Source organism: Geotrypetes seraphini, chromosome 3 (genome assembly GCF_902459505.1).
Source record: "Geotrypetes seraphini chromosome 3, aGeoSer1.1, whole genome shotgun sequence".
Classification (NCBI taxonomy): domain Eukaryota; kingdom Metazoa; phylum Chordata; class Amphibia; order Gymnophiona; family Dermophiidae; genus Geotrypetes; species Geotrypetes seraphini.
The window spans coordinates 291,970,414-291,995,622 of record NC_047086.1 but is presented as its reverse complement, the minus strand read 5'-3'; the positions used below and the strand labels follow the sequence as shown (position 1 = coordinate 291,995,622).

Here is a 25,209-nt window from a genome sequence, read left to right as displayed (position 1 = left end):
GCCATCGGGAACAGGCCAAGATCTCCACGGGGCCGACCAACTCTCGCCGCCCGACGTCAATTCTAACGTCGGAAAGGATGTTCCGGGCAGCCAGGCAGCGATTGGCTAGCCAGAATGTCCTCTAGACGTCAGAATTGAGGTCGGACGGCGAGAGAAGCAGGGAGATCAAAGACACGGTGCCGGCCTGTTCCCCGATGGCAGCGGTGAGAAGGGAAGGGAAGCAGATGATCCGCAAGCCGCACTCTAGGAAGAACAGTGAAGGGTGACCAGCTGTGCGGACCGCCCCCCCCTTGGTACGCCACTGGAGCAGCAGCGTGTCTGGCCGGCTCATTCCATTCAAAGCCGCAGGTGGCGGCTCCTTGCGAGATCCGCGCCTGCGTCTGAAGCCTCTCTGATGTTGTGATGTCAGAGAGGCTTCCGATGCAGGAGTGAATAGCGCAAGGAGCCGCCAACCCGCGGCTTTGAACAGAACGAACCGGCCAGACCCGCTGCTGCTCCAAAAGGAAGGGAATGATCCAATCCAGACCGCGGGCCGCAAAAAAAACTTGGAGAGCCACATGTGACCCGCGGGCCGCGTGTTTGAGACCGCTGCTATAGATTGATGTGAATTAGTATAATCCCTGGTACTAAACTTCTGTGCAAAGTTTGGAACCTAACATAAGCTTACCTCCATTTTATGGGCCAGCAAACTATGTGAAAATGTTACCTATATTTTAATTCAGACCATAACTGGACCAGTAGTCCGTGACATATGCCTAGGATTTGCACTAGGAGACTTTGCAGCCAACTGGAAGCAAAGATATAATGACAAAGACATGATATCGCATTTTATGCAAAGTTTCACCATTTATGCGGTGTAAATACCTATATTGTGTAGTTTATTTTTTTAATGTAAAATGAAAGAGTATCTCTTTTGCTAAAAGTCACCCTCTCATCTTGGACCCTGCCTTGTTTTGATCAGAACTGAGGTCCCAAAAACATGCATCATTTGCATGCATGAATACACTAAGTTATACAGAGCCATCTTTAGCACCCTACTGTGTAACACAAAAATGAGAAAGAAATGTACATGTTACAAAGCAGTTAAGCTTGTTGCACTTTCCATACTTTAAGCTTATGACACACCTTTGCTCAGACGTATCTTCATAAATTAGTCAAAGCAGTTGCTAAACAGTGGTGTTTTAATTACCTTGCGTTGGTCAGTGATGGCTGAGCCACTGCCAATTCAACAAAATTGGCAACCCCATCGCCTAGGGGCCACTCCCGATAGCCAGGCAAGGTGCCAGCCACGGGTTGTCCAGCTTTATTTAAGTTGTATAGCAATCCAACAGACAACTAATTTAATATCAGAATAACCTGAGGTTCTAAATAAATACGAGGGTAAATCAAAAAGTAAAGGCAAAATATATTTTAACAGCTTTAATAGAAGTAACTGTGAGCAAATGACAATATCACTTTTCCACACAGTCCCCATGTAAGTCCGCGCATTTGTTGTATCATTCAACTAGCTTCTGCATTCCTGCAGAGAAGTTTTTCAGCTACTCCCAAAGTCAGATGAGCACCGCTTCCTTTATATCATCATCAGATGTGAATCTGCGACCTTGCAGTGTCTCCTTCAGTGGACCAAAGATGTGATAATAGCTAGGCACCAGATCCGGGCTGTAAAGATGATGTGGAAGACAATCGAACCCAAGCTGTTGAACTGTCTCTTCTATTGCTGCTGCTGTATGAGGATGTGCATTGTCATGGTGCAGCAAGACTGTTTTGAGCATTCTTCTTTCTTTTGTTGCAAATTGCAGATTTAAGTTCATTTCACAGCAATGCACAGTAATTTTCACTGTTTGCCCATGCTATGTCCATACTGAGTCAATTATCAGACGGTTAATTTCCATAGGTTTCACACCTTCTGCCCAAAGAAAGCGCACTACTGTACGTTGTTTTTCTATGGTGCAATCTTACAATGGAGCATCCTTCACCTCGTGGCTAGCACATGTCTAAAGGCCAAGCGCTGCATTGTGTGTGGACAAACTATCCAACAGGTAATGTACAAGTACATATGTTGCTTTTTACTAGCTCCATTCCGGTTATCGCATAATTTAACAAATGCCTTAATTTTTGATTCACCCTCGTATATAATAGATGTTAAATGTGCTCATTTATCATCCTTCAACAGAAGCAACTATGAAAGTTAAAAAAACTAGTGGATTATAATACATTGGACGTACCTCCCATGTCATCTGCATTAGGATTCAAGGACATCTGTCACATACGGACAGGAGCTGTGGAAGCTCTGTTGGTTCAACTCTGGCAGTAACATCTCACACTTTGCTAGATCTAAAATTTGTATTGCTGGAAGCCCCCCACCCACCCATGGCAGTGACATGTCTCGAGTGCTGTGGAGGAAAGGAGCAGCATTGTATACATTGTCTGAATACTATGCACCCTCTTCAGATTGCACTGCGACTATACTAATAAGCTGGAACCAAACCTTCATCAACATTTTAAATACTCTCACCCCCCTTCCATCCCCACAAAACAAAACAAATCAAAATCATAATTCCCCCTGGTTCACTGAATCACTGAGATCCGACAAACAACTAGGCAGGCGACTGGAAAGGAAATGGCGGAAAAGTGGCACACAAGCACTCAGAACACGATGGCGTAAGGCAATAAACAAATCCAAATCCAATATAGCAGAGACCAAGAAAAACTACTATGCCAGCAAATTAGGTACCAAAACGTTGGACAATAAAAAGCTATTTCACCTGGTGCGACAACTCACAATCCCAATGAAACAAGAATCCACTGGACACCCCACCGACAATCACAGCTCAGAAACTAGCAGACTACTTTCTCAACAAGATCATAAATGTTCAGTCTGAGGTAACCAAAACTCTCACCACCGGAACCACACACCCTCAACGCATCTCAACTCCTCACTGAACCTATCAAAGCAAATCAAATCTGGACTTCATTCTCCAACCTGTCCATCCCAGACACAAAAAATCTACTATCCAAATTGTCCATGCGCTGCAGCCCCCTAGACAACTGTCCCTCTTATCTCCTTGCTACCGTTCCTGAACAGATCGCCAGCTGGATTACCAACCTCCTAAATAACACCCTAAATCAAGCCCACTTGCCCGAAACAATGGGTAAAATAGCGCTCACCCCTATACCGAAATAACCAAAGGCAGATCTCTCCTCAGCCTCAAACTATAGACCTATCGCAGGCATACCCATCCAGACAAAAATCATTGAGACCCACGTGTGCAAGCAGCTCACAACCTACATTGAACAGCACTCATGCTTCCACCCATCCCAATTCGGATTCCATCAGCAGCACAGCACAGAACTTCTCCTCCTCACTTTGATCACAAAAACCAAACAACTACTCAGTACAGGAAGTCAAGCAATACTCCTCCAATTTGACATCTCGGAAGCCTTTGAATTCAGTAGACCGCCACCTACTACTAACAAAACTGTCAGAAATTGGCAAAACAGGCACAGTGCTAAGATGGTTCTCAGATTTCCTGCAAAACAGGGAATACATCGTCAAACTGAACAGAGAGACCTCCAACCCCTGGAAAGCCATCTAGGCTCCCCAACTCTCCCCTATCCTATTCAATCTCTTCATGAGCTCTCTTGGTAACATCAAGTTTGAAGATGAGAGCATATTATCCTACGCAGATGACATCTTTCTCCTTATTCCCATAACTAACAATCATTCGGACATCACCAACAAAGTCTCACATAATATAGAAAGAATCCAAATCTGGACGACTACTAACAAACTAAAATTAAACTCAGATAAAACCAAAGTTCTATACTTCCACACACCCCAACAGATGGCACCAACAAGCATCACTTTTTGATCGGGCAAGACCCTCCCTGTAGAAGAATCCTCCAAAATCCTAGGTTGCATCCTGGACTCCACACTTACCATGGAAACATAAATCTCCAGTCTCCAAAAGAAATCCCTCTACACCTTGAGACAACTAAGGCTAATCAGACCATACTTAAGACCACTTTGCCTTAGTTGTGCAACTGATGATACTACCACAACTGGACTACTGCAACTCCATCTACATAGGAATCAACACCACTCTGATTCACAAAATACAACTCATCCAAAACACCGCTGTCAGACTAATCCTCAACCTGAGAAAATATGACTCGATTACTGGCTTCATCAATCAACTGCACTGGCTACTTATCCCATCACGAATAACCTTCAAAATGGCATGCATCATTCACCATATACTTTACAGAAACTCCGCGGCTTCTCTCATCCAACTCTTCTCCAAGGCATGGTCTACTTCCCGCAGAACCCTCAACAGAATACTTCTAAATCTCCCTTCCACAAAAAATCTGCAATACAAACATGTTTTCCACTCCATGCTCACCTTTCTAGGTGTAAAACCTTGGAATGACCTTACTGAAATGACCAGGATGGAACCTAACTACACCATATTCCGGAAGAAACTGAAAACTCATCTATTTGACACTTAATCACCTGTATCCTGTATCCTCTCCCTACCCCCCTGCTACCCTCCTCTTCTCCCACCCCTCCTCCCCCTTCTCCTTCATCGTCCCCCTCTTTAAGTCGTCTTGAGCCTACCTAGGTATGAGCAACGCAGAAATAGAAGATTAGATCTGATTAAATTGGAAGATGGAATAGTGGGAGTTTTTATAATATCTGCTCAGAGCTCATTTTGTTTTGTACTATCTTGAGGGACTATCTTGGGGAGTTTGGGTTGGTTTGTGTTTTGTTTTTAAAGCTATATTTCTTTCATGCATGCATTTCTTTTACTTTAAGTTTTCCCAGGGTATGTGGGGTAGATTTTCTTGGCATCCCCCCAATAGGATCTTCTGACATCACTGCTAGCATAATCTTTTAGGATGAGGTTTTTATGGGGCATCTTCATAAACAATGGAGGAATGTTTTTGAATGTAGAAGTACTGCCCAAAGTGCCATTTGCACTTTTTTTCACTTGCTAGCTGTAATATTTGGATTTTCTTATACTAATATATTTGAGTTAAAACTGATTTTTTTACTCATTTCTTTTTCAGGAACCCCCATTATATGGAGGATTTCTCGGCTTCCTGAGGCAGCTCCTGCAAAATGCAGTCAGTGTCAGGGCTGTAGTTAATAGAGTTTCTACTATTTCATTAGCATTTTTCACGAATGGTGATGTATCTTGTTACAATGGTTAGAATATCAGACTGACTAGTAGGTTTTAGTTTTGGGGGTTCTTTTTTAACTTCATGGCTGCTTCTGTTCAAGGATGATATATCTATAAGCACATTTAACATTAATATATAAGAATGATATCTCTATAAGCACATTTAACATTAATATATAAGAATGATATATCTATAAGCACATTTAACATTAATATATATATATTTGGAACTTCTGGTTATTCGGATATTAAATTAGTTGTCTGTGAGATTTTTATTGGGACTGTGAATAGCTTTTATTGAACCAGGCTGGATATGTATATGGTTGTTTTACAATTTTCTCCTCACATTATGTTTGATTAAAGCTTTATTTAAGCACAAGACAAAAAAAGGCACAGAACAGAACTGCTTAAACTGCAGATTTTACAAAAATTCACTTAATGATTTTTCCCAGCTTACAGATGCTTTTGACCATCCCATCAATGGTTAACAAAGTGACTTGTGAATCACTGTATTGTCTGCCTGATGCAGCTGTTGTAGGAACATCAAGGGTAGCAATAATATGCTCTTCGGTAATGCAACAGGTTCTCTACGGGGTGGACCTGGCAGGACCTTGAGGGTGCAACAATCCACCAACAATCATCACATATGCAAGCTAACTATTGACCAGGTTGGAGGCTGAATACTTGAAGGGCAGGAAAATATTCACTAACCATTATAATTTGATTAGCAATGGTTCTTTGGGTTTCAGGAAAGGGTGCAAAAAAAAATAGAACAAAAAACCCAGTGTGGATAACAAATGCAGTGAAGAAGGCGATAAGCGACAAGAAAGCATCGTTCAGAAAATGGAAAAAAGACAAAACAGAGGAGAACCAAAAAGTGCACAAAGAACACCAGAAGGAGTGTCACCGAGCGGTTAGAAAAGCAAAAAGAGAATATGAAGAGAGACTGGCAGAGGAAGCAACAAACTTCAAGTCGTTCTTCAGATACGTCAAGGGGAAGCAACCGGCAAGAGAAGAAGTGGGACCATTGGATGATGGAGACAGGAAGGGAGTGGTAAAGGAAGAGAAAGAAATAGCTGACAGGTTAAATGAGTTCTTCACGTCAGTTTTCACGAGGGAAGATATAACCAACATCCCAGAACCTGAAGAGAGCGTAAAAGGAGACCAAGATGTAAAACTGGTCAATTTAGAGGTAAGCCAAGAAGATGTACTCAAGCAGATAGACAGACTAAAGAGCGACAAATCTCCAGGTCCGGACGGCATTCACCCAAGGGTACTCAACGAACTAAAAAACGAAATAGCGGAGCCACTTCGACAAATATACAGCCTATCCTTAAAAACCGGAGAGATCCCGAAGGACTGGAAAATAGCAAATGTCACGCCCATCTTCAAGAAGGGCTCAAGGGGAGACCCAGGAAACTACAGGCCAGTGAGCCTGACCTCAGTCCCAGGAAAGATGATGGAGGCACTGATTAAGGACAGCATCTGTGAACACATCGAAAACAATGAGCAGCTAAAACCGAGTCAGCATGGCTTCTGCAAGGGTAGGTCATGCCTCACAAACTTATTGCACTTCTTCGAGGGGGTAAACAGCCAGGTGGATAAAGGGGAATCTATAGACATCATTTACCTTGACTTCCAAAAAGCCTTCGACAAGGTACCACACGAAAGGCTGCTTAAGAAGATATGGAACCACGGGGTACAAGGGGTGATCCACCGATGGATCAAAAACTGGCTGGCGAACAGGGAACAGAGGGTTGGCGTAAAGGGCCATTACTCAGACTGGAAAGGGGTCACGAGCGGAGTTCCGCAGGGGTCGGTGCTGGGACCACTCCTGTTCAATATCTACATAAACGACCTAGAGGCGGGAACCAAGTGTGAGGTTATTAAATTTGCAGATGACACCAAACTATACAGCAGGGCTCAAACCAGGGGAGACTGCGAAAATCTCCAAAAGGATCTAACGCAGCTGGAAAAGTGGGCCGAAAAATGGCAAATGAGCTTCAACGTAGGGAAATGCAAGGTCATGCACGTGGGGAAAAAGAACCCGATGTTCACATACAGAATGGGGGGAACACCGCTAGGGGTCAGTAACCTGGAGAGAGACCTGGGAGTGATGGTAGACGCAACACTGAAGGCATCAGCGCAGTGCGCTACAGCCTCAAAGAAAGCTAACAGAATGTTGGGTATCATTAAGAAGGGTATTACGACCAGGACGAAGGAAGTCATCATGCCGCTGTATCGTGCAATGGTGCGGCCGCATCTGGAGTACTGTGTCCAGTACTGGTCGCCGTACCTCAAGAAGGACATGGCAGTACTTGAGGGAGTACAGAGAAGAGCAACTAAACTGATAAAGGGAATGGAAAATCTCCCATATACCGACAGGTTGAAGCGGTTGGGACTTTTCTCACTGGAAAAGCGGAGACTTAGAGGAGACATGATAGAAACCTTCAAGATCCTGAAGGGCATAGAAAAAGTAGACAGGGACAGATTTTTCAAATTAAGGACCACCACATGTACAAGGGGGCACTCGGAGAAATTGAAAGGGGACAGGTTTAGAACAAACGCTAGGAAGTTCTTTTTCACTCAGAGGGTGGTGGATACATGGAACGTGCTTCCAGAGGCTGTTGTAGACAAGAAAACATTAAATGGTTTCAAAGAAAGTTTGGATAGATTCCTAGAAGAAAAAGGGATTGAAGGGTATAGATAGGTATAGACCACTACTCAGGCGATGGGCCTGATGGGCCGCCGCGGGAGCGGACCGCTGGGCAGGATGGACCTATGGTCTGCCTCAGCGGAGGCAACTTCTTATGTTCTTATGTTCACTGAATTTGCACTTGGCATAACTGAAAAAAAATTTGCCTGCTAATCTGCTGAATTTTTAAAAGGGGAAATGCTAAGAGGTGTAAAGCAGGCATTAAAGTTTTCAGCTGCATTAATGGGGTTATCACTACTAGAATCAGATTGCATTAAGGTCTTGCCTACAATATAGACAAAGTTTTTGGCCTGGTTTAAATTCTTGTTTTGTAATAGCTTTCAGATGATCAATTGTAGCAAGGTCAATAGACCTTTGACATTTCTGTGATTCTACTTCCTGAATGGATTACAGGAGGATTTCTATACAAATTCAAATTTGGTCAGAATCAAAGCTCCAAGGTAAGAACAAATACTAGATTCCACAGATAAATTTGAAAGTCCAGCATGTCTTTTCATTAATTCTTAATCTTCTGAAGAGAAACCATTGATGGACTTTAAGCCACTTTGGACAGAATGAAAACCGGATGGTTTGTGGCATTCAGAACCATCATAAATCCTAATACTACAAGGACTTAATTCGTTGTTAAACTCCACAAGATAAACTAAATGGCCAGCTTAAAATAACAATAATAAACATAAATATGAAATAAATCAAGGAAAACTTATAAGAACACAACAAGAAAACAGAAGTACTGCTAAACAATAGAAGAAAACCAGCTATTTTGCAAAAAGAAACAGATGGAAAGGTAAAATTAGGTCTTACCTGTTAATTTTCTTTCCCTTAGTCACAGCACACAAATGTGTTAAGTCTATCCACCAGCAAGCAGAGAGAAAACACTGAATTGTGACTGCAGGTATACCATATGGCATGCTCCTTGGTTCCTTAGTATTCCATATAACAAAGCAGAAACAACATGAACAACAAGAAAAAAATGCCACAATTCTTAAAAGATCCCCTCTGTACAAACCGATAGCTGATCAACAATGGTTATGTCCCTCCACAGGAAGGGACTCACAGCCTACAAAGACAAACATAGGAGATAGGAGTGCAGCGCACCAACAGAATGGGATCCTGGATTTGTCTGCTGCGACTACAGGAAAGAAAATTATCAGGTAAGAATTTTATCTTTCCCAACACCAGCTGCAGACAAATTCAGACAAATGGAATGTACCAAAGCCATCCTAGTGTGACCTGACAGCACTGCAGAGGACTAATGTCCCGGGGCCCTGTGAAGACTGAACTTGCCTGAGACGGTAAGCTTGATGCAATAATATGAACTCCATGGAGAAAGGCTGAAGACCCTGTCCCATTCCTTGCCCTGAACCACTAGAACCAGCAACTGTGCCAGCCTCTGAATGAAACTGCCCAGCTGCATCCAAGCTCTCCTGTCCCCGCACAGAGAGCCGGCCAGAAGAGATAAACACCCACGGGAGGCACAAAGGATCAGGCCGTTGCGTCAGCTGCGGATTTACAAGAGAACTGCGATGGGAGGGGGGAGCTAGCCAGAGGAGGTCAACACCCAAGGAAGGCATGAATTTGGGACGCAAAATGGAGAGAAAGACGACGAGGGATGCATTGGGACACAGAAGGGAGAAGCAGGCGCGCAATGGGACACAGAAAGGAGGGAGGGAGCACAAACTTCGGACAACCGATGGAAGGAAGGAAGGAGGGAGAGTGAACTTGGGAGATAGGATGGAACAATGGAGGGAGTGAGGGAAAGAGATGCTGAGAGGAGAAGAAAATAGAAAAGGAGAATTGTTGGGCATGGGTGTCTGAGTGAGAGGGAAAGAGAGAATGCACATGGGGAAATGAAGAGATTTATTGTTGGGCATAGGGAGGGTTGTGAGAATAGCTGCCTGCTGTCCCTGGATAACACCTGTTACGGTAATTAACTATGCTTAATCCCAAGACAAGCAGGCAGCCTATTCTCAACATGTGGGTGACCTCCAAGCTAGCCAGAATGGGATGGTGGGAATGTTGGCAATTCAGGAGAATACATTTTGTAATACTGTCTGGCCAAAATGGCCATCCCGTTTGGAAAAAGTATCCAGACAATAATGAGAAGTGAAAGTATGAACCGAGGACCAAGTTGCAGCTTTGCAAATTTCCTCAATAGCAGTAGATCTGAAGAAAGCTACTGATGCCGCCATGACTGACTTTGTGGGCTGTGACTCGACTTTGCAGATGCAGTCCAGCCTGAGCATAGCAGAAAGAGATGCAAGCCGCTAACCAGTTGGATATGGTGTGCTTGGAAATTGGATGTCCCAACTTGTTTGGATCAAAGGAAACAAAAAGTTGAGGGGAAGATCTATGTGGTTGAGTGCGTTGTAAGTAGAAAGCCAAAGCATGTTTACACTCCAGAGTATGAAGAGCTGTTTCTCCAGGATGAGAATGATGTTTTGGAAAAAACACTGAAAGTACAATAGATTGGTTGAGATGAAATTCTGAAACCACTTTAGGTAAGAATTTAGGATGAGTATGGAGGACCACCTTGTCATGATGAAATACTGTGAAAGGTGGGTCCGCTACTAAAACTTGTAGCTCGCTGACCCTGCGAGTGGACGTAAGAGCAATGAGAAAAACCACTTTCCAAGTGAGATATTTAAGATGAGCCGAATCCATTGGTTCAAAAGGAGGTTTCATCAATTGAGCAAGAACAACATTGAAGTCCCAAACCACTGGAGGAGGTTTGAGAGGTGGTTTGACATTGAAAAGTCCTTTCATAAATCTGGAAACCATAGGATGAGCTGAAAGGGGTTTCCTTTCAATAGGCTGATGAAAAGCAGCAATTGCACTAAGATGGACTCGAATGGATGTGGATTTGAGGCCTGATTGTGATAAGTGGAACAGGTAATCCAAAACTGAAGACAAGGAGGTAGATTGAGGCTACTTGTGATGAGTGGTGCACCATGCAGAAAATCTAGTCCATTTCTGATTGTAGCATTGTCTAGTGGTAGGCTTTCTAGAAGCCTCTAAAATGTCCTGTAGAGATTGAGAAAACTGTAGAGTGACAGTTAAGTGGAGAGGTACCAAGCTGTCAGGTGTAGAGACCGCAGATTGGGATGAAGTAGAGACCCCTGACTCTGTGTAAGCAGAGGGAAAAACTGGTAGAAGCAGTGTCTCCCTGCTGCTGAGTTGAAGTAGAAGGGAGAACCAAGGTTGCCTAGGCCATTGAGGAGCTTTCAGAATCATGGTGGCATGCTCTCATTTGAGTTTGACAAGAGTCTTGAGAATCAGAGGAAATGGAGGGAATGCATATAAAGCACAGTTACTTCCATAACAGGTGTTATCCAGGGACAGCAGGCAGCTATTCTCACATATGGGTGACGTCATCGACAGAGCCCGGATGCGGACGCCTCACAAGCAGGCTTACTTGAAGAAACTCGAAGTTTCGAGTCGCCCGCACCGTGCATGCGCGAGTGCCTTCCCACCCAGCACAGGGCGCGTCTCCTCAGTTCAGATAGCTAGCAGAGAAGCTAACCAGGAAAGTTGGGTGGGTTGTGAGAATAGCTGCCTGCTGTCCCTGGATAACACCTGTTACGGTAAGTAACTGTGCTTTATCCCAGGACAAGCAGGCAGGTATTCTCACATATAGGTGACCTCCAAGCTAACCAGAATGGGATGGTAGGAGTGTTGGCAATTTAGGAGCACAAATTTTGTAATACTGTTTGGCCAAACTGTCCATCCCGTCTGGAGAAAGTATCCAGACAATAGTGAGAAGTGAAGGACCGAGTACCAAGAACCGAGGACCAAGTAGCAGCTCTACAAATTTCCTCAATAGGTGTAGATCTGAGGAAAGCTACTGAAGCTGCCATTGCTCTGGCTCTATGGGCTGTGACTTTACTGTGAAGAGGTAATCCAGCCTGGGCATAGCAGAAAGAGATACAAGCTGCCATCCAGTTGGAAATGGTAAGCTTAGAAATAGGATGGCCCAACTTATTTGGATCGAAGGAAACAAAAAGTTGAGGAGCAGTTCTGTGTGGTTTACAGTCCAGAGTATGAAAAGCTGATTCTCCAGGGTGAGAATGAGGCTTTGAAAAAAACACTGGAAGTACGATGGATTGGTTGAGATGAAATTTTGAGACCACTTTAGGTAGGAATTTTGGATGAGTACGAAGAACAACTTTGTCATGATGGAACACAGTGAATGGTGGGTCAGTAACTAAAGCTTGCAGCTCACTGACTCGTCGAGCAGAAGTGAGGGCAATGAGAAAACACCACTTTCCAAGTGAGATACTTGAGATGAGCCTGATCAATTGGTTCAAATGGAGGCTTCATGAGATGAATAAGGACAACTTTGAGGTCCCAAACCACAGGAGGTGGTTTAAGAAGAGGTTTGACATTGAAAAGTCCTTTCATAAATCTAGAAACCACCGGATAAGAAGAGAGGGGTTTCCCTTCAATAGGCTGATGGAAAGCTGTAATTGCACTGAGATGGACTGGTATAGATGTAGACTTGAGGCCAGAATTGGATAAGTGCAAAAGATAGTCCAAAACAGAAGATAAGGAGGAATGTTGAGGCTCCTTATGATGAGAAAAACACCATGTAGAAAATCTAGTCCATTTTTGGTGATAGCATTGTCTAGTTGTAAGCTTTCTAGAAGCTTCTAAAACGTCTCTTACAGATTGAGAAAACTGAAGAGGGGTTATATTGAGAGGTACCAGGCTGTCAGGTGTAGAGACTGCAGGTTGGGATGAAGCAGAGATCCTTGACTCTGTGTAAGCAGAGAAGTAAAAACTAGTAGAAGGTATGGCTCCCTGCTGCTGAGTTGAAGTAGAAGGGAGTACCAGGGTTGTCTTGGCCACCGAGGAGCGATTAGAATCATGGTGGCATGATCGTTCTTCAACTTGACCAGTCTTGAGAATGAGAGGGAATGGAGGAAATACATAGAGGAAAAGATTTGTCCATTCCAGAAGAAAAGCATCTGCCTCGAGGCGGTGAGGAGTGTATATCCTGGAGCAGAACTGAGGCAGTTTGTAGTTGTGGGGAGCTGCAAAGAGGTCTATCTGTGGCGTTCCACACTGTGAAAAAATGTGGCGAAGAGGCGAAGAAGGGAGAGTCCATTCATGAGGTTGCAGTAGACGACTCAAGTTGTCCGCCAAGCAAATCTTTGCCCCTTGAATGTAGACAGCTTTGAGGAAGGTGTTGTGGCGGATTGCCTAGTCCCAAACCTCCAGAGCTTCTTGACAAAGGGAGGCAGATCCTGTCCCTCCTTGTTTGTTGACATAATACATGGCGACTTGGTTGTCCGTTCAAATGAGGACTATTGTGTCGTGAAGCAGATGTTGAAAAGCATGGAGAGCTTTGAGGATCGCTCTGAGTTCCAACTGATTGATATGACACTGACGATCCATACTGGTCCAGAGGCCTTGAGTACGGAGACCATCGAGATGAGCGCCCCAAGCATAGGTCGAAGAGTCTGTCGTGAGGACCTTCTGATGAGGGGGCGTTTGAAAAAGCAAGCCTCTGGAAACATTGGAAGAGAGCATCCACCAACGGAGAGACTTCTATAAGGAAGGAGTGACTGAAATGTGTCGAGAAAGAGTGTCGCAAACTTGCGTCCATTGAGATGCCAGGGTCCACTGAGGAATTCTGAGGTGAAGTCTGGCAAAAGGAGTCACGTGTACTGTGGAGGCCATGTGACCCAGAAGTACCATCATGTGTCCCGCTGAGATGGTAGAGGGGGAAGATACTGTTTGACAGAGTTGAAGAAGAGCTTCCAGACATTGTTGTGGAAGGAATTCTCTGAGTTGGACAGTGTCCAGAACAGCTCCAATGAATTGTAGATTCTGAGAGGGCTGAAGTTGAGATTTGGGAAAGTTGATTTCGAATCCCAAACTTTATAGGAACCAGGTAGTCCGTTGAGTCGCTAGACTAACAGGATGTGGAATCTTTGATGAGCCAGTCGTCGAGGTAGGGAAATACCTGAAGACCATGATTCCTTAGAGCTGCTGCTACCACTACCAGGCACTTGGTGAACACTCTGGGAGACGAGGCCAGGCCGAAGGGTAGTACTCTGTATTGATAGCGCAGATTCCCCACCCAAAATCTGAGGTATTGACAGGAGGCCGGATGAATGGGGATATGAGTGTAGGCCTCCTTGAGATCCAGAGAGCATAACCAGTCATTCTACTCGAGAAGGGGATAAAGGGATGCCAGGGACAACATTCGAAACTTTTCTTTGATTAGAAATTTGTTGAGAGCCCTGAGATCCAGAATGGGTCGCAGATCGCCCGTCTTCTTCCGAACAAGGAAGTAACAGGAGTAAAAACCCCTGTTCTGCTGTTCCAAGGGAACTCGTTCGATGGCATGAAGACGAAGCAGAGCTTGAGCTTCCTGAAGAAGGGCAGTCTGGGATGGACTGGAAGGATACTCCCTTGGAGGAAGCTCCGGTGGAACCTAAGTGAAATGAAGAGAGGATCCTTCCCTGATGATGGTAAGCACCCAGAGGTCAGATGTAATTAACGTCCATCGGTGGTAAAAATGATGGAGACGACCTCCTATAGGGGGAAAAAGAGAGAGAGAGAACGCTGGAGGTTATGCTCTGTTGTAAACAGTCAAAAAGGCTGAGAAGCCTTAGGTGCAGCAGAAGGTTGGGGTTACTGTTGCTTCTGAGGTTGTTGTTTTTTCAGAGGAGGGCGAGTATAAGGAGCTAGCTTTGGAGCAAAACGCCTTTGATAGATAGCAGCAGTGCGTGCAGGCTTGGCAGGAGCAGGCTTTGGTTTAGGTCTGACTATAGAAGCAAAAGATTTTTCATGGTCAGATAATTTCTTTGTGGCTGCCTCGATGGATACATCAAAGAGGTTGTTGCCTTGACAAGGAATGTTAGCTAAGCGGTCTTGAAGGTTAGTGTCCATGTCAATGGTACGAAGCCAGGCAAGGCGAAGGGTCACTAGAGTGGGCATACTTGATGGGCTTTGGCCCTTTTCTGCTGTCATTTTTCTATGTTTCTATAGCCACAGAGCAAGCAGCCGCTCGGGCAGATAACTCGAAGGCATCATAAGATGATTGGAGGAGATGAAGACGTAATTGAGAGAAAGAAGCAATGACTTCTTGAAACTCAAAATGCATTTGGTTATCCAAATAAGCCAAAAACTTTGGTAGAAGAGAAAGAAGAAATTCAAAATAAGTGATGAAATAAAAATTATAATTGAGGACTTTAGAGGACATCATAGCATTCTGGTAGATGCGACGTCCAAATTTGTCCATAGTTTTCCCCTCCCTTCCAGGAGGAACTGTGGCATAGACCTTGGAAGGATGGGATCTCTTCAAGGAGAATTCAACAAGCAGGGATTGATGAGATAACTGAGTTGTCAAACCCTTTGCGATGCACAGTTTTATACCTAGAGTCCAATTTTCCTGTAACAGCTGGTATGGAAAAAGGTATCCTGGGATAAAAACTGATTCGCCCATTCCAGAAGGAAAGCATCTGCCTCAAGGCGATGAGGAATATATATCCTGGAGCAGAACTGAGGCAGTTTGTGGTTGTGGGGAGAAGCAAAGAGATCTATCTGAGGAGTTCCCCACTGAGAAAAAATGTGATGGAGAGGCGAGGAATTGAGTGTCCATTCGTGAGGTTGTAGAGGATGACTCAATTTATCTGCCAAGCAGTTTTTCTCTCCTTAAATGTAGACTGCTTTCATGAAGATGTTGTGATGGATTCCCCAATGCCACACCTTTTGAGCTTCCTAACAAAGAGGGAGAGATCCTGTTCCTCCCTGCTTGTTGACATAGTACATGGCTACTTGGCTGTCTGTCCGAATGAGGACTACCTGGTCGTGAAGAAGATGTTGAAAAGCTTTGAGAGCATTGAAGATCGCTCCGAGTTCCAACAGATTGATATGACACTGACGATCTGTGCTCGACCAATGGCCTTGAGTACGGAGACCGTCGAGATGAGCCCCCCAAGCGTAGGTCGAGGAATCTGTCGTGAGGACCTTCTGATGAGGGGGTGTTTGAAATAGTAAATCTCTGGAGAGATTGGAAGAGAGCATCCACCAGTGGAGAGACTGTCTCAACGAAGGAGTCATTCTGATGTAAGTGGGTTGCAAGCCTGCGCCCACTGAGATGCCAGGGGATATTGAGGAATTCTGAGGTGAAGTCTGGAAAAGGAGTCACGTGAACTGTAGAGGCCATGTGACCTAGGAGAACCATCATATGTCTTGCAGAAATTGTAGTCAAGGAAGAAAATGTGGCAGAGACGAATGAGAGCATCCTGACATTGTTGAGGAAGGAATGCTCTGAGGCGGATAGTGTCCAGGACAGCTCAGATGAACTGTAAATTCTGAGAGGGCTGTAACTGGGATTTGGGAAAGTTGATTTCAAATCCCAAACTTTGTAGGAATCACATAGTCCGTTGGGTCGCTACAATAACACCATGTTGTGGTCGCTGGAGGCCAACGCCTCACCTACAGAAACCTCTGTGACGCTATTTGATACTCACCAATGGAGATAGCGTCACAGAGGTTTAGGTAGGTGAGGCGTTGGCCTCCAGCGACCACAACATGGTGTGGTTTCACCTCAGGAAGGGATCCACAAGGTCGAACACATTAACGAAGGTCCTCAACTTTAAGGGCACTAACTTTGAGAGCATGGGAGACTTTGTCTACGAGGCGCTACAAAACCAAGACACAACAGATAATGCGGAGGTAATGTGGTCAGCTCTGAAATCTACCCTATAGGAAGCAACCAACCTCTTTAAAAAAAACGTAAGTAAACGGCGGAAAAATAACAAACCCCAATGGTTCTCTGTGGAGATCTCGGAACTCGTAAAACAGAAGAAAAGAGCATTTGTATCCTACAAACAATCACAATGACCAGAAGCCAAAGAAGCTTATCTAGAGAAATCTAGAACTGTTAAAACAGAGGTCAGAAACGCCAAACTCCAGACGGAAGAAAATTTAGCTAGGAATATTAAAAAAAGGGATAAATCATTTTTCAGGTATGTTAGTGATAGAAAGAGGAATACTGACGGGATAGTGCGCCTAAGGAAACCAGAAGGCAACTTTGCAGAATCGGACTCTGATAAAGCCAAACTACTGAACAAATACTTCTGTTCAGTATTTACCTGTGAGATGCCGGGATCTGGTCCGCAGCTGCAAACAAGGGAGAGCTCAGAAGATCTGTTCAGGAATTTTGAATTTTCCACCAGCAGCATCTACCAAGAATTGTCAAGGCTCAAAGTGAATAAAGCCATGGGACCGGTAACGAAAAAACTAGATAAGGGAGAGTCCCTGGATGTAGTTTATCTAGACTTTAGTAAGGCTTTTGATAGTGTCCCACACCGTAGATTATTGAACAAGATGAGCTCCCTGGGACTAGGAGAAACATTAACTGCATGGGTTAAAGACTGGCTCAGTGGCAGACTTCAAAGGGTAGTGGTAAACGGTACTCCCTCTGAAACGTCGGAGGTGTTTAGTGGAGTACCGCAGGGATCAGTCCTGGGTCCAATCCTATTTAATATTTTCGTACGGGATCTGCCTCAGGGACTTCAGGGTAAAATTGCATTATTTGCCGATGATGCTAAATTATGCAATGTTGTGGGCGGAGGTACCATGCCCGACACTATGACACAGGACCTACTTTTACTGGAGCAATGGTCTACTATTTGGCAACTGAATTTTAATGCCAAGAAGTGTAAAGTTATGCACCTTGGTAGCGGAAACCCATGCAGAACCTACACTCTGAACGGAGAGACCTTAACTAGAACTGTTACAGAACGGGACCTGGGAGTAATCCTTAGTGAAGATATGAAGGCTGCCAATCAAATGCAGAAAGCTTCATCCAAGACTAGACAAATGCTGGGTTGCATCCGGAGAAGTTTCATCAGCCGAAAGCCCGAAGTGGTAATGCCGCTGTACAGGTCCATGGTGAGACCGCATCTAGAATATTGTGTTCAATTTTGGAGGCCACACTATCAGAAGGATGTGCTGAGAATGGAATCGGTTCAGCGAATGGCCACTAGGATGGTCTCAGGACTCAAGGATCTCCCATATGAAGAACGCCTAGGTAAGTTGCAGCTATACACTCTCGAGGAACGCAGAGAGAGGGGAGACATGATAGAGACATTCAAATATGTTATTGGCCGTATTGAAGTGGAAGAAGACATCTTTTTCTTAACAGGACCTACGGCGACAAGAGGGCATCCACTAAAAATCAGGGGTGGGAGATTTCATGGTGACACTTGGAAGTATTTCTTCACCGAAAGGGTGGTTGATCGATGGAATGATCTTCCATTTCAAGTAGTAGAGGCCAACAGCATGCTCGATTTTAAGAATAAATGGGATAAACATGTGGGTTCACTTCGAGGAAGTGCTTAGGTGGGTGGGTTATTCTAGTGGGCAGACTTGTTGGGCAGACGGCCCTTTTCTGCCGTCATACTCTTATGTTTCTATGAATCCTTGATGAGCTAATCGTCCAGGTACGGAAACACCTGGAACCCATGGTTTCACAGAGCTGCTGGTACTACAACTAGGCACTTGGTGTTGGTGAACACCCTTGGAGATGAAGCCAGGCCGAAGGGCAGCACTCTCTATTGGAAATGCAGATTTCCCACACGAAATCTGAGGTACTGTCGAGAGGCTGGATGAATGGGAATGAGAGTGTAAGCCTCTTTGAGATCTAGAAAGCATAACCAATCATTCTAATCCAGAAGGGGGTATAATGATGCTAGAGACAGCATGTGAAATTTCTCCCCGACAAGAAATTTGTTCAGGGCTCTGAGATCCAAAATGGGTCGCAGATCGCCCGTCTTCTTCAGAATTAGGAAGTAACGGGAGTAAGACCCCCGGCTCTGCTGTTCCAGCGGAACCTCCTCAATGGCACGGAGACGAAGCAGAGCTTGAGCTTACTGAAGAAGGGCGGTCTGGGATGGATTGGAAAGATACTCTCTTGGAGGCAGATCTGGAGGAACCTGGATGAAATGAAGAGAGTATCCTTCCCTGATTGACAGCACCCAGAGATCTGATGTAATGATCTCCCATCGTTGATAAAAATGATGGAGACGACCTCCAATGGGAAGGGGAGGGGACAGGGGCAGAACGATGGAGGTTATGCTCTGTAGTAGCTGGTCAAAAAGGCTGAGAAGCCTTAGGTGCAGCAGAAGGCTGAGGTTTCTACTGCCTCTATTGCTGTTGAGGTTTTTTAGGAGGCGCCCTGGTCTAAGGAGCTACCCTCTGTGGAAAACGCCGCTTGTAAGATGGTAAAGGCCTGAAATCCTTAGAGGTGGAAGGCTTAGGCTTAGGACGAATGATGGAAGCAAAGGACTTCTTATGTTCAGACAACTTCTTAATGGTTTCCTCGATGGAGTCAAACAAGTCAGTGCCCTGGCAAGGAATATTAGCCAGGCGATCTTGTAGGTTAGGGTCCATGTCGACAGTGTGAAGCCAGGCAAGCCGGCACATGGCCACTGAGAAGGCGGAGACCCTCAAGGAAAGCTCAAATGCTTCATGGGAAAATTGAAGGAGATGCATGCGGAGTTGGTTCAGAGTAGTAATGATATTCTGAAAAACTGTAAGACGGAGTAGAAAGCCTCGAAGTTCCTCAAAGTGTAGAGAAACAAGGCTTTTCTTGAGAAGAGGATCCGTGCCTCAATGGATGCCTCGACTGGTGTGGAGAACTGTGCCTCGAACCAGGCAAGTCTCGCTGTCGAGGAGTCTTTGCCCTATGCCAAGGTCGATGAAGAAGGCGGAACCCCCGTGATAGACTTAACCGGATTTGAGGTCGAGGTCGAGACTGGGGGAAGGGGATCCATACCGCCAAAACGCTTCTCCACCTGAACTCGACGACACTTGCGGGCTCGAGGTTGAAGGGTAGCACAGCAAACACATGGCTCCAGACAATGGTCAGGTCCGAGACACTGAATACACAATCTATATGGGTCAGTGAGGGAGATCGCGCACTGGCAACGGCTACACTTTTTGAAGCCTGTGATTGGCCTGGCCATAGGCGGGAAGATGGCCTCAGCAAAATTGAAACCCAGCGGCAGGGGCCACAAAGCAGGCCCCACCGTGACAAAGAAAGAAAAGTAATTCTTTTTAAAAATGGGAAAAAAAAAAACCCCAAAACACCACGCAAAACACACAGCAACCCTGTTATTAAAACAAAACAAAAAAAAACAAACCACTAGCCGCGGTGAAAGAAGGCACGAAGTAGAACCGAGTCAAGTGCAGAGCGTCAAATAAACAACTTCTTGGCTCCACAGAAAACTGAAAACTGAGGAGACACGCGCCCTTGCATGGGTGGGAAGGCACTTGCTCATGCGCGGAGCAGCAGTCACGAACTTCTAAGTTCTGCAAGCAAATCAGCTTGCGAACCTGTCTGCATCCGGGCTCCGTGGATGACGTCACCCACATATTGAGAATAGGCTGCCTGCTTGTCCTGGGATAATAGTCTGCATAACAGGGGTCTCAGTCTGAGAGGCCCCCCCTCAAAAACCAGGTGATGTCCAGGTGAGAAGCCAGAGATCGAAGGCCACTGCGAGCCTAAAAGTATGAGTTACTGGCTAACTGCACTTTGAGAGATGAGACTGCAAGACCCTTTTCAAAACCGGCTTGAAGGAAGGCAAGGATCACCAGAACGGGAGCTCTCTCTGGCTCTACTTGCTCCTTGGCACACCAAAACTGAAAGGTCTTCCAGGTCTTAACATAGGCTGCAACCGTTGCAGGCTTCTTAGCTCCAAGGAGAGTCATAACAACCATGTCCAAATAGCCCTTCCGAATCAAGGCCACGTGCTCAAGAGCCATGCCGTAAGACCAAAGCATTCTAGCCTCTCCATTGGAACCAGGCCTTAAATGAGGAGCCCCAGATGAACAGGCAATTTCAGACACATCAGATCCATGTACCAAGGTCTTCGGAGCCAATCCGAAATCACCAGGATCACCAGACCCTAAAGGGCTGCTATCCTGCGGATGATCCAACCCACCATGGCTCTCAGAAGAAATACAAAGAGAAGCAGATTTGTGGGCCAGGACTGAACCAGTGCATCCAGCCTTGCGCTTTCCCACTCAACTCTGCGACTGTAGAAACAGGCTGATTTCATATTCCCATTCGTGGCCATGAGATCCATGTTCAGTTTGCCCAAAGTCCAAACTATGAGAGAAAACGCCTTCTGAGACAGAGATCACTCTTTAGGATCCAGAGTTTGCCAACTGAGAAAGTCGGCTTGGATGTTCTCTACTCCTGCCACGTGGGCAGCAGAAAGAGCTTGCAAGTGAAGTTTCACTCAATGGAATAGCATCCAGGTTTCCAAGCGAAGGAAAGCAATCTTGGTGCCACCCTGTCATTTACTTAAGACACCGCGGTAGTGGTGTTCAAGAACACCCTGACAGCTTTCACTGCCAGAAAAGACTGCAACTGTAGCAAGGCCAACCAAATGGCTCTCAGTTCCAGATAACTGATGGACCATTTGCTCTCCGATGGGGATCATTTGCCCTGGAGACGGAAACTGCCAAAGAGGGCCTCCCAGACAATGTGGCTGGCATCGGTTGTGAGGGTCACCCATGAGAGCTATGCCGCTTGTCACGTTCTCTCCTTGGAGCCACCAACACAGGCTGCACTTCACCTCTGCCATCTAGGAGAGTTTCTTCTGCAGGGAATGTTGCAGAGATCATCTGGACAGAAAGGATTACTGGAGGGGGTACATATGAGCCTTCGCCCAGTGTACCACTTCTAAGGAGGCCACCATCGAATCCTGCACTTGTAGATACTGCCAGGCAATGGGGCTTAGAAGGGCTAAGACTGCTAGGATTTGTTTCCTGAACTTCTGTTTGCATGACTCAGGAAGAAAGAAATGGCCCTGCGCCATGTCAAAGTAGTCTCCCAGATAATCAAAGCACTGAATCAGTTTAAAATGACTTTCAGAAGTTGACTATCCAACCCAGGACCTATATGAGACTCACCACTTGTTGGACTGTGCACTTACAATCCTCCAGAGAGGGGTCCTGATCAGGCAATCGTACAGGTAAGGATGCACCTGGACACCCATTACCTTGGTAAAGGTACAGGGCGCCATGGCCAAACTGAAGGGGAGCACCACAAACTGGACATGGTGCTGGAGTATATGAACTCTCAGATATCTCCTGTGAGCTGAAAAGATGGGGATATGCAGATATACCTCCGTCAAATCCAGAGAAGCAAAGAACTCTCCCGGAATGGACCATTTCCATACGAAAGCAAGGAACCTGGCAATGTACCGCCAGACCTTAACAGCCAAAAACATCAAACAAGCTGTAAATTCAATCAAGCAACTATTTAAAATAGTAAACAGATACTGCAAACCCCACAACAGAACTAGCCCTGCCAGCTGCAACTAACTTGCAATGATTTTGCCACATATTTTGTCAACAAAATTAGTGGTCTCCATCAAAACCTACAGTGTCCCATCAAAACTCCCACCAGCAGATAAAGAGAACACTCACTCCTCCCCACCATGAACAGCCATCTGGGACTCATTCAACCAAGTCAAAGAGTAAGCTCTTGAAAAAAATCCTGAAAGGCCTATGACCTAAAACCTGCCTTCTCAATCTCTGTCCAGCAAAGATAGTACAACCAAGCAAGCAGAGGCCTCACTGAAGGGGCCACTAAAATTGTTAATACAGCACAATACAATCTTTATTTATATACCGCCAATACCTCAAGAAAGTTCACAGCAATTTGCATAAAACAAATGAGTTAATACAAAAATTGTGAACTGATTATCTTACAATTATAAATTCTTAAGTACAAATTCTTCAAAAAGACAAGTCTTCAAATCTTTTTTAAAACTCTTAAAAGGTAATTTGCTCCTCGCTTGTGGAAGGGAAGCTACCAACACTAAAAAGAGATATGATACACTCCCTACTAAAAAAGAGCTACCTTGATGAAGACAAATTCAAAAACTACCGACCAGTCTCCAAAATTCCTTTTCTGGTAAAATTATAGAACAGACAGTCTACATTCAACTCAATAACTGGCTGCTTGAAAGTAATTGGCAGAGAGAGAGCTCTTGTGCCCCATCTTGATGATCTGCACAGAAACCGGGACACAGGATCTGCCGCAATACTAATGTTAGTGGATTTCTCAGCAGCCTTTGATATCATAAAACAGTAGACTCTCAGTTATCTGGCATCCATGGGGACTGGTAGATGCCAGATAACTGTAGTTGCTTGGAAGTTACTGTAAAAATAGTTTTGTCTCTCTTCACACCTCACTCTCTTCCTCTCTCTATCATTCCCCCACCCACATGTGTAGGTCCAGCATCTGCCTTCCCACCCTCCTTTCTGGTCTGGGTTACTTTTTCACAATCCCCCCCCCCACACACACACTACTTATAGGTCCAGCATCCATCCATCTCTCTTCCCCTTCACCCTGTTGGTCCTTCCCCCCACACATACTTCTAATCCATCTCATCCCCCTCAGGTCTGCCCTCCCTCCGCGTGGGTTTGACCTCCTGTACCCCTCTCACTTACCTGAAGCAGCAGAGGCATAAGTCCTGTCCCGCCAAACCCCCTCACTCTCTGCCACCCTCCAGCCCCGAAACAGCAGCAGCAGTGGTCCCGAAACAGCACCTCCCTCCCTCCCTTACCCAAAGCAGCAGCTGGTCAGTAGAGGTAGAGCTGTAATCAGGCTGCTCGCAGCCAGCCCTGGATGGGACTCTCCTCTGCAGCATCAGAAGTGATGCACAGAGAAAAGGCCTTGCCAGGGTTGTCTGCGAACAGACTGTTTACAGCGCTGCCTCTGCCACTTCAGCTAAGGTAGGGGGTTGGCAGTCAGGACCAACAGCCATTGCTGGTTCGGGGCCTGAGGGAGAGAGGAAGGGAAGGGGGTAAGGACATTGACGCTGCTGCTTCAGGGCTGGAGGGAGGGAGGGGGGCTCTCAGGACCAGCAGCCACTGCACTTCGGGGGCTGGAGAGAGTGAGGGAGTGGGGTTTGTAGCTGCCGCTGATGTTTCGGGGGCTGGAGGGAGAGAAGGGGTTTTTGGAAAAGGAGCACAAAAATGGATTTTGGAGGTTGTCAGTCAGGAGCATGATAGACTATTTTTTTTCCCAGTTGGTTAAGAGTTGAATACTGATTTAACTGGGATTCTACTGTATTATGCTTCTAAGACTGGCAGAAACAGGTATCTGTGGCACAATACTTCCATGGCTCAAGTCCTATTTGTCAAATAGACAAAAATCAGTTCTGTTTAACAGCACATCATTACCTTGGCCCCTGAACTGTAGGGTACCATAGGGATCCACACTGTCTTCCATCTTATCTATTATCTATCTTAAACCCCTGGCTGAGCTGCTTTGGTCAATGGACACAAAATTCTATATCAAGTTTCAAGTTTAATGATTTTTTGATTAATCGCTTAATCATAATTCAAAGCGATGTACAATTTAAAATACATTCAGAGGGAAACAATACAATACAAACTTTAAAAAAGATTAAACATATAATACAAATCAAACTTAAATAATAACATAATATCTATGCCGATGATTTGAAACTACTCATATCCATTGAACCAGATCTACCCACAGCTTTGAGTAAACTGACTGCCTGTCTAAACGCAACTTAGGAATGGGCAAACAACAACACACTCTGCCTGAACCCAAGCAAAACAAAGATTCTTTGGGTTTCTAACTAAAGGGCCTCAGACAAAATGGGCCAGAGCACTTAAAGAATAAGCTAACCCTTTGAGACCTCTAAGGTCCTCTCTATTATCTGAATGTTCCGACGTATACTTATTAGTTGTTTGACAAGTATTATGCTGACGTCGTACTAGAAAAATCTATTTGAATTTCAGTGCTGTTATAAATATATTTTTTAACTGTTTTCAAAATAGTCCTATTAAGATTCAATTTGCTGATTTTGAGTTTACCTCAAGCATTCTATTTGGTCTATTTACTACTGTTATGCTGTGAACAAAATTTTAAGTTTCAAGTTGAGTTGTACTTGGATGACTCTTCATAAAAGGTGGTTAATAAATCCAAATAAGTAAATAAATTTGAAAACAAGCTAGCATTCATAATAATCTTACTATAAAGATTTTAACAAATGGCACAACAGCAGAATCTGTTTCTTCCAGAAAGCATACCATATATACTCCCCTAAAAAAGGTTGACTTGAATATAAACCAAGGGGGGTTAATATTCAAGTGCAGTGCCTTGTCCTGCACCCTGTTCCCCCTCCCTCGCTGCTCTGCCAGGCTCTGCATTCAGCCCCCTCACTCATTCCTCTCCCCATCTCTGCACTTAGCCCCTGCTTGCTCCCTGCCAGGTTCTGTACCCTTTCCCCCTCCCTC

The 25,209-nt window shown here is 45.0% G+C and overlaps 1 protein-coding gene across 8 annotated transcripts in view; it reads right to left on the bottom strand.

Annotated features, from left to right (window-relative positions):
- STRN (striatin) overlaps window positions 1-25,209 on the bottom strand; it is a 384,728-nt gene that overhangs the window by 351,937 nt on the left and 7,582 nt on the right. The window lies entirely within an intron of this gene.